This window comes from Ceratotherium simum, chromosome 24, assembly GCF_057802395.1.
Source record: "Ceratotherium simum simum isolate JZ-2026a chromosome 24, ASM5780239v1, whole genome shotgun sequence".
Taxonomy (NCBI): domain Eukaryota; kingdom Metazoa; phylum Chordata; class Mammalia; order Perissodactyla; family Rhinocerotidae; genus Ceratotherium; species Ceratotherium simum.
Window position 1 is genome coordinate 41,182,903 of NC_141923.1, and position 15,273 is coordinate 41,198,175.

At 34.6% G+C, this 15,273-nt stretch overlaps 1 protein-coding gene across 2 annotated transcripts in view; it reads right to left on the reverse strand.

Annotated features, from left to right (window-relative positions):
• Positions 1-15,273, reverse strand: part of MNAT1 (MNAT1 component of CDK activating kinase) — a 179,457-nt gene that overhangs the window by 31,532 nt on the left and 132,652 nt on the right. The window lies entirely within an intron of this gene.

The following is a 15,273-nucleotide window of genomic DNA, read 5'->3' on the forward strand; positions in this document are numbered from 1 at the left end:
AAAGATAGGCATATCATTTCCTCCCTTGACAACTAGAACTGTCTTTAAGTCAATAAGTAGGGAATTAGTCAATCAGGCCCCTCCCCCTTTTTTCTTCACATTGTTCCTTAAATTCTTACCTGTGATTTTCCCAAGGTTTTGTTAAGAGCACAAATGAAATCACTGGGACAAAACTTCTTACCTGTTACTTTGTCTATTTCAAAACATAGAAAACCATTACAGTTTTCCTCAAAGATAAACTAAATTTTTATTTCAATAATTAGAAAACAAACGCTCATACTTAACTAAATGCCACAACTATAAGGAAGAATGGCAATACAACCATTTATCATTGAGTTGATACTCGGATCAAATTGGGGGGGGGGGGAAGGACAGAAAGGTAAGAAAACTCAATAGATCTAAAAACAGTATAATACAAATAGATTCTAAGAAACTAGACTTTCCATATTGTACCAGTCAGTATTCTAAGGCCTTACTGATATTATCTCATTTAGTACTCAAACAACCCTATAAGATAGGTGTTATCATTAACTCTATTTTATAAAGGAGGAAACAAAGACACAGAATGATTAAGTAATTTGCTCAGGGTTACAAACCAAGTAAGGACACAGTCAGGATTTAAACCCAAGCAATGTAACCCCAAAAATCCTTCACACAACTTCTGTACTGTACTGCATCTTATTATTTACAAAGTGATTTATATGTCTTCAAACATTTGTTTTTAAGATTACTATTATATTTAACAAATCAAATTTTCTGAAAATAGATTATAACAGTGCATGAAATTATGGTGCAAAATCACTAATATGCAGCTATTCAGAAATGAGCATGACGTCTGACACATGGCTTTAAAAATGATAAATGCTAGAGCACAGGATAAGAAACAGTTAAACAACAACTGTATGGTTTGCTTAACTGTCTTGGGAATTAATGTCAATAGTGCAGACTAAGATTCTTATGTAAATGACATTCAATACAGGTATGATATATACATATAATAGATAACTCCTTAAAAGTAAGGTTCTAAAGGGGTAAACTAAAACGTATTTAACGTTTAAAGAAGAATAAAAACTAAAAAACAAATAACTGAAATACCTGCACACTCTACCTGTGGTATTTCCTTGAACCATATTAACCATTATTCAACCATATCTCTAAGTGAGGGGGAAAAAACTCCAAATTATCCAAAAATGGTAACCTCTTCTTAAAAATGAAATGAGGGCCGGCCCCGTGGCTTAGCAGTTGGGTGCGCGCGCTCCGCTACTGGCGGCCCGGGTTCGGATCCCGGGCGCGCACCAACGCACCGCTTCTCCAGCCATGCTGAGGCCGCGTCCCCCATGCAGCAACTAGAAGGATGTGCAACTATGACATGCAACTATCTACTGGGGCTTTGGGGGAAAAAATAAATAAATAAATAAAAATTAAAAAAAAAAATGAAATGAAACACTATACTAAGTGGAATTACAGTTCTGGGATGCAAGTCAATTTATAATGAACCAGCATTGAACACCTATAGCATAATTTAAGACTGCTGTAGTTCTGTAAGGAAAAAGAAAAACTAAATGATATTTTCTTAAAAAGTGCTGTTTTACAAAAAATGAAACACACTTTAAGAAATATGAATAAGAAACTAATTTGTCAGTCTAATTTCAGATTGCACTTAAGAAAAAAGGTAACAGGACTTTAATAAAACTTGCTTAAGAGAAATCATTTCCCAAAAGTTAAGTACATAATAATAAATTCCTGATGTCGTTGGGTGTCAAAGTATTAGTACTAAAAGAAAGTGCCTGCATGCTTTTGGTAAGAAAACCTCATTTTTCCCATCTGCAGCTAGAACCAATGTTATGCCAATTTGAAAGTATCTGTCTTTTATAACACTACAAAGCAGGAAGCAGAAATGAAAAATGCAGTTGAGTCCATAAAATGAAAAAGATTCTCTATCATTTTCTTCTATTTCATATTTTCTATCAAATCAGTTATGGAAAATAAAACAGTAAAATAAAAAGCAAATGGCAATTAATCAATCTACTGATCATCAGAAAAGTAACGTTGACATAATGGTAACTAATACCGAGAGGTTCAACTTGTTTTTAAAAAGCAAAGCTGTGGGGCCAGCTCAATGGTGTAGTGGTAAGTTCACGCGCTCCACTTCGGTGGCCCGGGGTTCGGGGTTTCAGGTCCCGGCGCAGAGCTACTCACTGCTCATCAAGCCATGCTGCGGTGTCCCCATATATAAAGTAGAGGAAGAGTGGCAGAGACGTAAGTTCAGTGACAATCTTCCTCAAGCAAAAAGAGGAGGATTGGCAACAGATGTTAGCTCAGGGCCAATTTTCCTCACAAAAACAAACAAATACAAAAAAAATGAAGCTGTGATTTTTAAACACTAAAGCTAGCTTACAGAGGTAGAAATATGTCATATGATTGAAAGAGCATATATAAGCATGATGGGGACTGGCTCTAGTCACCCAATAAGGATGGTACTGTTCTCCACAAATTAAGAAAGCAGCAGAAGGGTACAGGGCAGGTGTAGAATGTCAACCTGATAACAATAAGATATTTTGCGCCACTGACTGTATATTTTACAAAAATGACACTTTTGTGTTTTAGATCACCAACAAGCATAACCAAATAGAATGATAAACTCAAAGACAGTCTTTGAAAAAGCTTTTGCTCTCCTCAGACAGATCACCAGCTGAAGAATAAAGAACAAAATAAAGAGAAAAAACAAAAATTAGAATTAAAAAAAAAAGACTACCTTTCTAGACCAGAAAGCCCAACGGGCTTGTACAAAGCAAAAATAAAGACATATACTACAAGGGGAAAAAAATGATAATTAAATACAAAATGGATGAAAACTAATATCCTTACAATATAAAGTTTAGACTAGAGAAAAATTAGTGAAAAAAAAGAAGTTTGAACATTCTAGAAATGGCAAATATTTAAGTATAAACCATCATATGGACAAACAGCATGTTCAATTCCCAAAATCACTGAATAAAAAATTTAAATAGCTGTGTATCTGAAGGGAGTACATTATTAATTCACTACTATTTTAAAAAACTTACTTTGGGAGTGTTTAAAAATCTTTTACCCTGACAAATAAGCAATTCTTCTCAAACTCCAACAGTCACTCCACAGCTATAATATATATATATTTTTTAATTATATTTTTTATATAAAAATATATTTATATATATATGTATGTTTGGACTTTAAAGGAGATAGTACTATTTACTCACACTGACTAAATCATGAATATTAAGGGTTACAGCATATTTAGTAAACAATTCAGGTCAAAGATACATATCTACAGAAAGATTTTTTTAAATAAAAGACATTAAGAAAAAGTTGAAGAAAATATCATGAATACAAAATTTTAAGTTACACCCAATGCTGCAATGGGCTTTGTTAGGACAGAAGTTTTTACAGTCTACCCACTTTGGTCCAGCCCAGCAGCTGTGGCAAGTGGTGGTAGTGAATCAGAAGGAAGTGGCAGCTGTATATACTCTCTGGCAGCAGAATAAATGCAGTCCTTGTCCCCCACGGACTACTCTCCCTGGGCCTCTCTTGACACAGTAGGCAATAAGAGTGAGCAGTGAGAAAGAAAGCCTGGAGCAGCTGCCTTAATCATTCAGATGCTTGTAGCTCTCACACACCAAGACTTGTGTCCAAGTGTTATATTCTGTAAGCCATGCAAAACTCTGAAGGAGGCCTTCTCTCCACGAAAGTCATCACAGAGCCATCCAGACACTCAAGCCAAAAACTGTGGCACTTTCCTAGACTATTCCTTACTCTCCACATGAAGTCAGTTGCCAAATCCTACTAATTCTATCTCTTAAATCTCTCTTGAATTCATTCTTTTAACTCCATCCTCACTTTTTAGACCTCTCCATTTTTGGCTATGTTTTAATTTCAGCCTACTCAAATACATCCTCCACACTGCTGCCTTCAGAAGTATTTTTCTAAAGTATAAATCTAAATATGTCACCTATTACAAGTTCTTCAACAGCTCCCTATTACTAAAAGTGTATGGTCCAGAGCCTGGCTATGGAGATAACAGCAGTTTTTCAACCTTGATTTAAGATACACAGAAATGTAAAGGAGAAAACATATCATCCAAAATACTTAATATGGCAAATAAGACTCTTAATGATCTGGATCCCAGCTAGTTTCTTGTCACTCTCTGTTACAAAACTGGTGCTCTAGTCAGACTGAACTACTTATATTTCTATCAGAGGCACCATGCTCTTTCAAATCTCTCTCCTTCTCCTCTAACAGAATGGTCTATGCATGCTACTAGCGGACTCAAATTTATCCTTTAAAATGGAGCTGAAATTTCACCATCTCTCTGAAGGCTTCCTTGACCCTCTCCCATATAATGGTATGCTTGTTTACATGACAGTCTCTATCTTCAGATGGCAGCTCTTGAGGGAGGAACCACGGATGAGTGGTGTTCATAATTACAGCACCCCGCATGATTACACTTAATATATTTCAGAAGGAAGAAGAATTTTGGCACTATCATATCTTTCTCTTCCATACCTTTTAAATTCTCTTCAGTTTAAAAACTCATTTCAGAAACATCTGTGCCTTCAAGGCACCATGGGAGGAGATGGGGTGGGGTGCAGTGAGGTGCAGAAACAAAAATGAGTAAGAGATGTTCCCAGATTTGGAAGAATTTACAATCTAGAGAGGAAAGCAGACTCAAAAAGATAATGAAGGAAGATGAATCTTCAGTAATAAGGATTTTGAAGGAGGATGTCTTCTCAAGCAAATACTCTAGAATTAACTGATGATAGTGTTTGTAACAGTCAAAACTAAGCACTGCCTCAATGACCTCTAATTTTTTGACCTGGGAAAGTAATTAAGGAAGTCAGTTTTGCTTTCCCAAGGTATGTTATATTTTTCTGACTTCCGAATGCAAATATTTTGAATTTGAAGACTGAAACAAAATTTAGACCTTTTGGCATTAGAAGGTTAGGTGTTTGTTTGAGGTTGAAAGAGGATGGTTCCTGTCAAAATGTTTCCTGGCTTAGCAATCAGAGACCCTCTTGGATCTAAAAGAGTAATAATATTTATTTCAAGATTTAATTATAAATTGACAGGCAAGATGTGAAATGTTTCCTTAGAGTTCACATTTAAAATAAAACATTCCTCAAACTTAATACACACCTCTGTCTAACACTACTACTACTCCAGATATTCTCAAAGCTAAAACTGTAATTCAGAAAAAGAAAAGACAATATTCCTCAAGCCAAGAAAAAGTTCAGAACTCAATCATCACATAGCTTTGCTTATAGTAAGAATTATTGAGGATGATATGCAAAACACATGGCTTTAAAGCAAATTCAACAAGGAAAAAATATTCTTAACAAATGGTATTGGGACACGTGGCTATCTATGTACAAAAAGATGAACTTGCACCTGTATCTCACACTCATACACAACAATTAACTTGACATAGATCAGAGATCTAAATATAAGAGCTAAAACTATAAAACTTTTAGAGGAAAACAGGAGGAAATCTTCATGGCCTCTGGTTAGGCAAAGGTGTCTTAGATACGACACCAAAAGCACTAGCCGTGGAAAAAATTGGTAAGCTCTAACTCATCAAAATTCAATATTTATGCTTCAAAAGACACCATTAAAAAGTGAAAAGAGGGGCCGGCCCTGTGGCACAGTGGTTAAGTGCGCACGCTCTGCTGCTGGTGGCCCGGGTTCGGATCCCGGGCTCACACTGAGACACCACTTGTCAGGCCATGCTATGGCGGCGTCCCATATCAAGTAGAGAAAGATGGGCACAGATGTTAGCCTAGGGCCAGTCTTCCTCAGCAAAAAAAAAAAAAAAAAAAAAAAACCAGGAGGATTGGCATGGATGTTAGCTCAGAGCTGATCTTCCTCACAAAAAAAAAAAAAAAAGAAAAAAAGTGAAAAGATAAACCACAGTGTGGGAGAAAAAACTGACAAGTTATATACCGAATAAAGAATTGGTATCCAAAATATATGAACAACTCTTATAACTTAGACAAATGACCAAATTTCAAAATAGGCAAAAGATATGAATAGACATTTCAACAAAGAAGCTATCTGAATGGTTAATAAGAATACAAGAAGATGCTCAACATCATTAGTCATTAGGGAAATGCAAATTAAATCCACAATGAAATACCACTTTTCACCCACCATTACAATCAAAATGATAGGGACCACACACATACCTAGACAAAAGGGCAACAGTTTCTCAGAAATTTATTCTATTTTGGGGATTGGAAAAGTTTTGCATCTTTTCAAAAGCTAAACAGAAGCTCACACACCTTTTCCTGACTCCTACCCCTACCCTCTACACACATTAAAAAAAAAAATGACAAGTAATAAATATTGCCAAGGATGTGAAAAAACGGGAACCTTCATGCTGGTGGTGAGTATGTTAAATGGTATACCCACTTTGGAAAAAGAGTTCCCACACCTATTCCCAGGTACGCACCCAAAAGAAATGAAAACATATGTCCTCACAAGGACTTACATGTGAATGTTCATAGCGGCATTATTCATAATGCCCAAAATGTGGAAATAATCCAAAAGTCCATCAACTGATGAATAAGTTATATAATAGATAAAATGTAGTATATCCTTACAATGGAATGTTATTCAGCAACAAAAAGAAATGAAATACTGATATATGCTACAATATGAACCTCAAAAACATGAAAGAAGCCAGACACAAAAGACCACATATTATATGATTACATTTATTTGAAAGGTATAAATTTCAAATAAATTACATTTATTTGAAAGGAGATAAAAACGGCTGCCCAGGTCTAGAGATGAGAAATGGGAATTAATTGTAAATTGGCACGATGGATCTTTTGGGGGTGATGGGAAGGTTCCAAAAACTGGATTATAGTCAGGCTCAGTACAAAATAAAAATGTCCAAAAAGCAGGAATTTTTTTTCCTTTCTTCTGTGATTTCTCTAGACCTGTCAGAGTACTTTTTATTTGCTATTTAATGCTGTACTTCTTCAGGCATGAGAATACTCACTCGGTAAGTGCAGACTCTCACAGGCACGCAGGCACATACATCTGGTCCTGACCTCCCCTGTGTCCACAGCCCTGCTGGAGGTGACAGCAGCAGCAATGACTGAGCAGAGACAGAGAGTTGACGGCCAAGAACTTGTCGTAGATACACAGGTTCATATGGCCCCAAGCCCCTAAAATATGCTCCACTGTCCCATCAGACTTTACTTACAAAACACGAATTCAAAGATAAAATTATTAAGAATCTCAAGATGATGACCACAGAGCATTCAACTCCAAGCAGAGAGCCCTCTTCTGAGCATGGAGCCCTGTGAGACTGCACTGGTCATACACACATGAAACAGGACTTAATTGTGGTGACGGCCACACAACTTCGTAAACTGACCAAATTCACTGAATCCTACACTTAAAATGGATGAACTCTATGATATGTAAATTCTACCTCAATAAAGTGTTGTGGGTTTTTTTAATGGCTTTGAATCTTTGGTGGCAGCATACTAAAATTTACCAAATGAGTAAAGCATCACAGAGAGTGCATGTGTCTGTACTTTATGTCTAGGCCTGAGTATCCCAGCCTGAGGGCCTTTTCCAGAGCCAAATAAGCAAAGCTCCCCTCTGATAAAGGAATTCTATCTCAGAAGGCCCCACAACAGGTCAGAAGACATAGTTCTCCTTTTGAATGTGTAAATCGACAACTCTGTAGATGGAATAAGGGTGATTCCTGAGGTAATGAGTTCATCGCATAACTGGAGATCTTTTAAATGCTAGAGGTTTGTAACCAGAGAGTAGGGCCAAATGAAGAGCATTATGGTTAAAGTCCACAATAAAGACTTAATCTGGGCCTGCCCCGTGGCTTGGTGGTTGAGTGCGCGCGCTCCGATGCTGGCGGCCCGGGTTCGGATCCCGGGCGCGCAGCGAGGCACCACTTCTCCGTCCATCCTGAGGCTGAGTCCCACATACAGCAACTAGAAGGATGTGCAGCTATGACATACGACTATCTACTGGGGCTTTGGGGGAAAAAAATAAATAAATAAAATCTTTAAAAAAAAAAAAAAAGACTTAATCTCCATCAAAAGATCTCCTGTTACACATCTCCTCTGACCCCTCTGTGAATAATTCCAAGTGCTGAATTGTTTCTGACTGAGCCTACTCTGACTCAATGAACCAGAGGCCTATACGTCTATACTGGCATTTCTGTGATAACATGATATAAGTGTTCTTGAAAAACCTCACATTCTGCCAAAAAGAATACTTAAAAATTATAGGTAAAATAGGATTGAGGCAGCCCACACAAAACTTATGTAAACGTCATAATCAGAGCACTAACAAAAACATTAACAATCCTCCCAAAAGTACTAGCACAGTTTACTTTAAAAGGTTGGTTAAATTCCAAATAAATAGATAATACAGTAAACATAAGTTTTATGATAAAGGAAGAAAAAAACGTACGTAATTTGATGAGAAGGAGTTGTAAGGAAGAGGTAAGGTTGCCAAGTTATGAAAACAAGGGCAAAATGCACAAAAATTGAGGACAACTCCAAAAGGAGCATTTCCAAGAGATAGTGCATGGCAAAACTAAGCCAAAAGGAAGAACATGGTGAGAATGGACATTCTGTAAGGACTCGATTCATTCTTCTGCAGCTTGCTGCCTTCAGCTGTGTTAACGTATCTGTATATCTGAGTTCAGCTGCTATTACTCAGTAATGCAACACATTTACCTACTGGGGAAAATCATATGCGAACCAAAATGGCTTTCACATAATATAGATATCATTCCCCTATTTACAATTCACATGTGAGCTAATTCGGGTTACAAATATGTGCTCTAGAAACAGGCAATGTAACAGGTCAGACTATATTTGACCTACTGCCTGCTTCAATGTGTGTCCCAGTTGTCAATTCTTTCCCTCACCCATTCCCAGGCTTGCTGCACCCAAGATCCCCAACGCTGGACACCTTTCAATGACCACATTTGCAGAACTCTCTTTCAGATTATTTTTCTCTGTATGGGTTTAGTATTTTATTTTGAGTCAGGGAGGGAAAGATGGTGTTTGTCAGGATGGTTTTATATTACAGCAGAAAGATTTAATATATATTCCCTATTTCTTAATTCTCAAAGTAAATGAATACATATTTCATTTTTTTCTCAAATTCAAAAACAATGTCTCAATTTAATTTTTCTTACTATAGCCCTAGATAGATAAAAATATTTCCCCACATTAATCTATACCATAGTTTTGCCATTTTCAAGGCATAGAGTACAATTTTTTAAAAAAACAGTCACTGAATTTGAATAGCTCTTTAATGCTGGCATAAATTTACTAATATAAATTTTTCTCCAAGTTGTAAACTCTATGTGTATGTGACATACCAATAGTGGAACATGGCAAATATCTCTGAAAATTAAAAAAAAAAAAAAAGCTATTACTCCCCTGAAATTTCATTGTGGTCACAAAGATTGAAATAAATGTTTTTAATTTAGAAAAATCTACTGGTCAAATTTTCATCATTAAAAAGAAGCAAACTATTGAACCAATGAGAGGTGAAACACATGTTTCCTGAAACAAGTTTTTTTGTTTTACTTTTAAAACTTCTTCTGTGTCTTTTAAAGTGGTAGTCATTATATTTATTAGTGTTCAAGTGCCAGATGTTAAAAGTCATTTAGCCTCAAATGGGCCTTGGAAACATGTCTATCCTTCAATCCAGGGATTTTGCTAAAGAAATAATGGAAAGATTGTGCAAAAATTTAGCAACAATCAATTTATAAAAACAACACATGTAAAACAACCTAAATGTCTAATAGAGAACTGGTTAAATAAATTATAATATGGAATACTTTAAATGATGCTATAGATAAATATGGAAAGACAGTCAAAATATAGTAAGTTAAAAGAGGTAACAAAATAATATAGCATGAACGTTTTTGTAAAAAATACATTATACGTGAAAATAGGAAAAGGTCTAGGAGGCTACTTACCAAAGCTAAACCAGTGGTTCTGAGTATAGCCCTCAATCAACAGCATCAGCATCACTTGGGAACTTGTTAAAAATGAACATTCTGGGGCCCCACTCCAGTCCTACTGAACCAGAAACCCTGGAGGCAGGACCCAGCAATCTGTGTTTTAGTAAACCCTCCAAGTGATTCTGACGTATACCAAAGTTTGAGAACTACTACTCCAGATCCTTTACTGGGATCAAGATGCCTTTGAGACTGATGAAAATTATGAACTTTCTCCCAGAAAAATGCACATTTGGACAAATGCTCAATTTTGCATATATTTCAAAAACAAATATAAGGCAGAGGGTATCTGCAGTAGTACAATACTATTCCCAAATGAAATACATCTACTGAGACAGAGGACTCTTTACCTACAACAAATAACGCATACTTATTGCATATAAGTTGCCAAAATTAAATTGAGAAAAATGAAAAAACCAGAAAACTGTAAACCAACCCCGTAAGTCTAGCATATCAGTATTTCTTCTGGTTTGTCTTCACTTACTCAGATTCCAAAGCTGACACAAAATCTCTCGGGTTTAACTTTCCAAACTTCTGAACTTTATTGAGTTTATAGGTTGAACTTGTAGCCTTTGCAATGGAGAATTCTCACATGATCACTATTCCATTTGACTATCAATCTGCACTTCTTGGCCTTAAGAGAAAAACCTTCTAGAGAAGTTTAAAAAATTTTTTTTTTAATTTTTGAACAATGTGAATGTTTTAGAAACAATGGGGCATAGAACTCACATGTCCTATGATTTAAGCAGATCCCTGATTTCCTTTTATCTTATAGTAAGAACTAAGATCAAACTACACAGACTTCAAGTTACAGCTTCATAGGAAAACAAAAGCTAAAAATTAAAAGATTTAATTAGGCAATCGGTAATCATCTCCTAATTTTATTTTTCCAAATCAGTTGCAGGTTTCTGTGGTAACATATGCATCTCCTCTGATAATGAATTTTAACCATATAAAAACATTAATGCTATTTTAAGAAAAATATTCCAACTCTTTTTTAAAAACACTATATGCACACCTGCTATTCTCCTATCAATTCAAGCAGGAAACCATTTCTCCTCTACATCATGAGCAATAGAAAAGTACTTATTAAAACATTAATCACAGTCCATTATATTCTGACTCACTGCCAAAAGTTCCCATTACATCACTGAAAATATCTATTAACCAAAACCTGCTTCTGACAAGTTACAGGAGTGTAGTGTTTAGAATTTAGTAATGTAAAAGTCAGTTTAAAAAGAACAGTTACACAATTGATTTTGCAGTGGCAGCAAAAATAATTAATTTTTTTCCAACATTTATTACCAGAAGGTTGATTTAACTGGTGTTTCTACTGTAAAATTATTTTAAAATTACTTCAAATTTCACCTAGCATTATTAAACACATTTACTATGAAAGTATTAAATATAGACGACTGTTAAAGAATTTCAAAATGTGCTGAATACATACACCACTGTATGTAAAACTATATTGTCTTGTGTAAATATGGGCCTTGTTTAGAGTCATGTCTCACAGGAAATTGTAGCAAATGAAAACCATCCCCGTTTTTTCACTCCCACTCTTTAAGATTTATGTTTTTACATTTAAAACCAGTCATAGAGAGAAACAAAAAAACACGGCAACGTTACCTTCGAATCAGAATAATGACTACTTTGGGCATTCTTATCATATTAAAAGAATTGAATATTACCAGAAGCAAAGCTTAAGTATATTTTGATTTTGTACCAGCAGAACCAACTATCTAGTTTTCACTTATTGGATGTTTGTTTGAGGAGTGGTGACGGCTGGCTTCTTCCAATCCAGGAGGAAGGACCTTGACATTTAGGTGATAAAGTGCTAAGAAAAAAGCATAGGGGATATGGGAGAATAGAGACCACGTACGGCTTATTATGATTTTGCATATTGAAAAAAACAATAACTCAATAGTAGAAATGTAGATAATTTTTCTTCTGTTTACTTATATTTTCAAAGTTTTTCTATAATAAACATATATTACCTTTATAATGGGGAAAACTCAATGAACTTATTTAAGAGAAGATCTTAACAAAGCTACACATGACTCCAAGATGATTGGGGGAGACGTAGAGAAGAAAAAGCTACCTGTCTTAATGCATTATATTTTATGTATTTTCTTTCAAATTTAAATTTTCATAATCTCCATTCTTTCTGAAAATAGGAGTGAATGACAATTTCTAATAACTTGTATAAAATCTAATGTTTCTTACACTTGATGATTTATTTGGAAAAATTCATGGTAGAAGGATTTAGAGAAATAAAAAGTATGAATTACATCTTAGTTAATAAGAAGATAGAAAAAGAAAACAAACCTAGGTTACAATCACAGAACATGATAACTATAAATCAGCAGGGTTCTTTAACCTGAGACAACATGTTTTACATGTGAAAGGTTAAAAGAGTCACCAAGCTACACATGTCTAAAAATTTCCTAACAACTCAATCTCCAGATTATTTTTCCTTTTTTTAAACTTTAGTCTCTTTAAATGGAAATATAATTTACACATACCTAAAGAAAATATAGGTATCTTTACTTAAAAGTGGTTTTTAAGAGAATATGAATCTTTCAGGGCACATCTCAAAATAGTGACCTGAACCCTAGTTCTCACCAAGGAAATGAAGAATTAATAAGTGATTGTATACTTTACAGTACCTTCAATTAACAGGTTAACCAACAATTAAAAGAGAGACTCTTTTTTTGCTGATGCTTTTAAAGACTCTCACTTCATACAAGCACAGACATATTATCCCCAATGTGAATATAAATCTTTAAGTGATTAATTTTTGTTCTACATTTTATTACTAAAATCATTATTTACAAAACTCAAAACTGCCTCTAAAAACACTTAACGTTTTCCATTAAGTCTTCTTTAGAACAACTACAAGAAAAAGACAAATGACAAAGACCTACTAGCATACTCATTTCACTTACTTCTTCCTCATCTGTTTAAGCTTTAACAAGCATTCCTTGATTATTACTTCTGTTATACAACACTGACTAGGAAATAATTCTTCCTAGTATGATATGTGTAAATTATATATTTTGATATTTGTCTATACATCTGGATAGAAAACAAACTATATGGTACAGTTATTCTTAATAGGTCTTTAAAAATCATAACATTTAATAAAAAGTAGAAATTATAGAAGTAGAAACAGTACTTAGATTAAAAATAAAACAATTCTGAAAAAGAATCAAATTCATATAAATCATGCAGGACAATTAAATGACCCAGGCTACATAATTTGATGTTGTTTTTATATTAAAGTAACTTTGGCCCGAAAATGCAATTTGATAATCATAATGAGAAAACAAATAAAATAAATCAACAAAGTTAAGCTGAACTTAAACTTTAAAAATGAGTTTAAGTTCAATATTTATAGAGCTCACTACGTATTAGCAATATTCCCTGTAATGAATGTTAACTCCAATGGTAGCCTTTGTCACTCAAATAGCTAATGTTTATATAGCACTCACTATGAGTCAGATATTATTCTAAGGGGTTATATCATTTATTAACTCATTTAATCCTTACAACTCTATGAGATGGGATAGCACTAATATTATCCACAGTTTGAAAATAGGGAAACTGAGACACAGAGAAATTAGTAAAGTACCCAGGGTGTTAAAACTAGGTAATGAAAAACTCATATTCAAACCTAAGCAGTCTAGCTCCAGAGTATGTTCTCTTAATCCCTACACTAAAAGGTTAATGTGATAATAAACCTTAAATAGTTTGGTATTGTTACCATCTTATATTTGCTAAACTGACAGAGGAATAGATGACATTAATCCTACAGGTAATTTATCATCCTGGTGATATTCATTAATCACACTGATTTTTCATCAGATGGAGGCAGTATGTAATCTCAACTATTACAGGGCATTCCTTTTGTCTAGGTTAACTAGTCCCCAGTCTTGGCCAATCAAAATTAGACTGATTCAACAAGTGTCAGCAAGTGTTAGCAATTCTCAAGTTTTTTGGCCTTGGGACCTTTTTACACTCTTAAAAATTACTGAGGACTTCCAAAGAGCTTTTGTTTAGGTGGGTTATATCTACCAATATTTTCCATATTAAAAATTAAAACTAGGGGCCGGCCCCATGGCATAGCAGTTAAAGTGCGCACTCTGCTGCTGGCAGCCCGGGTTCAGATCCTGGGCGCGCACCAACACACCTCTTGTCAGGCCATGCTGTGGCAGCGTCCCATATAAAGTGAAGGAAGATGGGCACAGATGTTAGCCCAGGTCCAGTCTTCATCAGCAAAAAAAAGAGGAGGATTGGCATGGATGTTAGCTCAGGGCTGATCTTCCTCACCAAAAAAAAATATATATATATTAAAACTAAAAAGTTGGAAAATATTTATTAATTCATTTAAAAATAACAATTAAAGCCCATTACATGTTAACATAAATAACATACCATGTTAACACTAGTCAAAAGGACACTGGAGTGGCTATTTTAATATCAAACTAATTAGATTTCATAGCAAAGAATATTACCAGAAATAAAGAGGATCATTTCATAATGATAAAGAGGTCAATAAATGAAAAGGCTACAACAATCCTAAATGTTTATGTTCCTAATAAAAGAGCATTTGCAGGCGAAACGATTATTTACACAAAAAATCCAAGGGACTCTACAAAAAACTACCAGAACTAATAAATGAGTTTTTCAAGGTTGCAGGCTATAAGATCAATATACAAAATTTTATAACTACATCTCATCATTCCAGCAATAAGCAATCATCAGTTGAAAATTTTTTTAAATTCCATTTATAATAAGATTAAAATGTGAAATACTTAGGGATAAATCTGACAAAATATATGCAAGACCTATACACTAAAACCGTACATTACTGAGAGAAATTCAAGAAGACCTTAAGTAAATGGAAAAATATACCTTGTTCATGAATCAGAAAACTCTATACTTTTAAGACAGAGCCAATTCACTCCAAATTCATCTACTGATTAAATATAATCCCAACAAAAATTTTGGCACATCTTAGGAGCAATAATACCCCTAGCAACAAGCATATCTACAGTACAGAAATTGGTTTCTAATACTATTCTCCAATAAAAGAAACCAGGGCTTCTTAAGAGAAATGGCCAATTCTAGAATTGGGTCAGGAAATATTATGATGAACTTGGAGCATCTTGTTGTGCCAAAAAGTAAAGAAGCACTTAAAAAAAAAAAAAGCACAA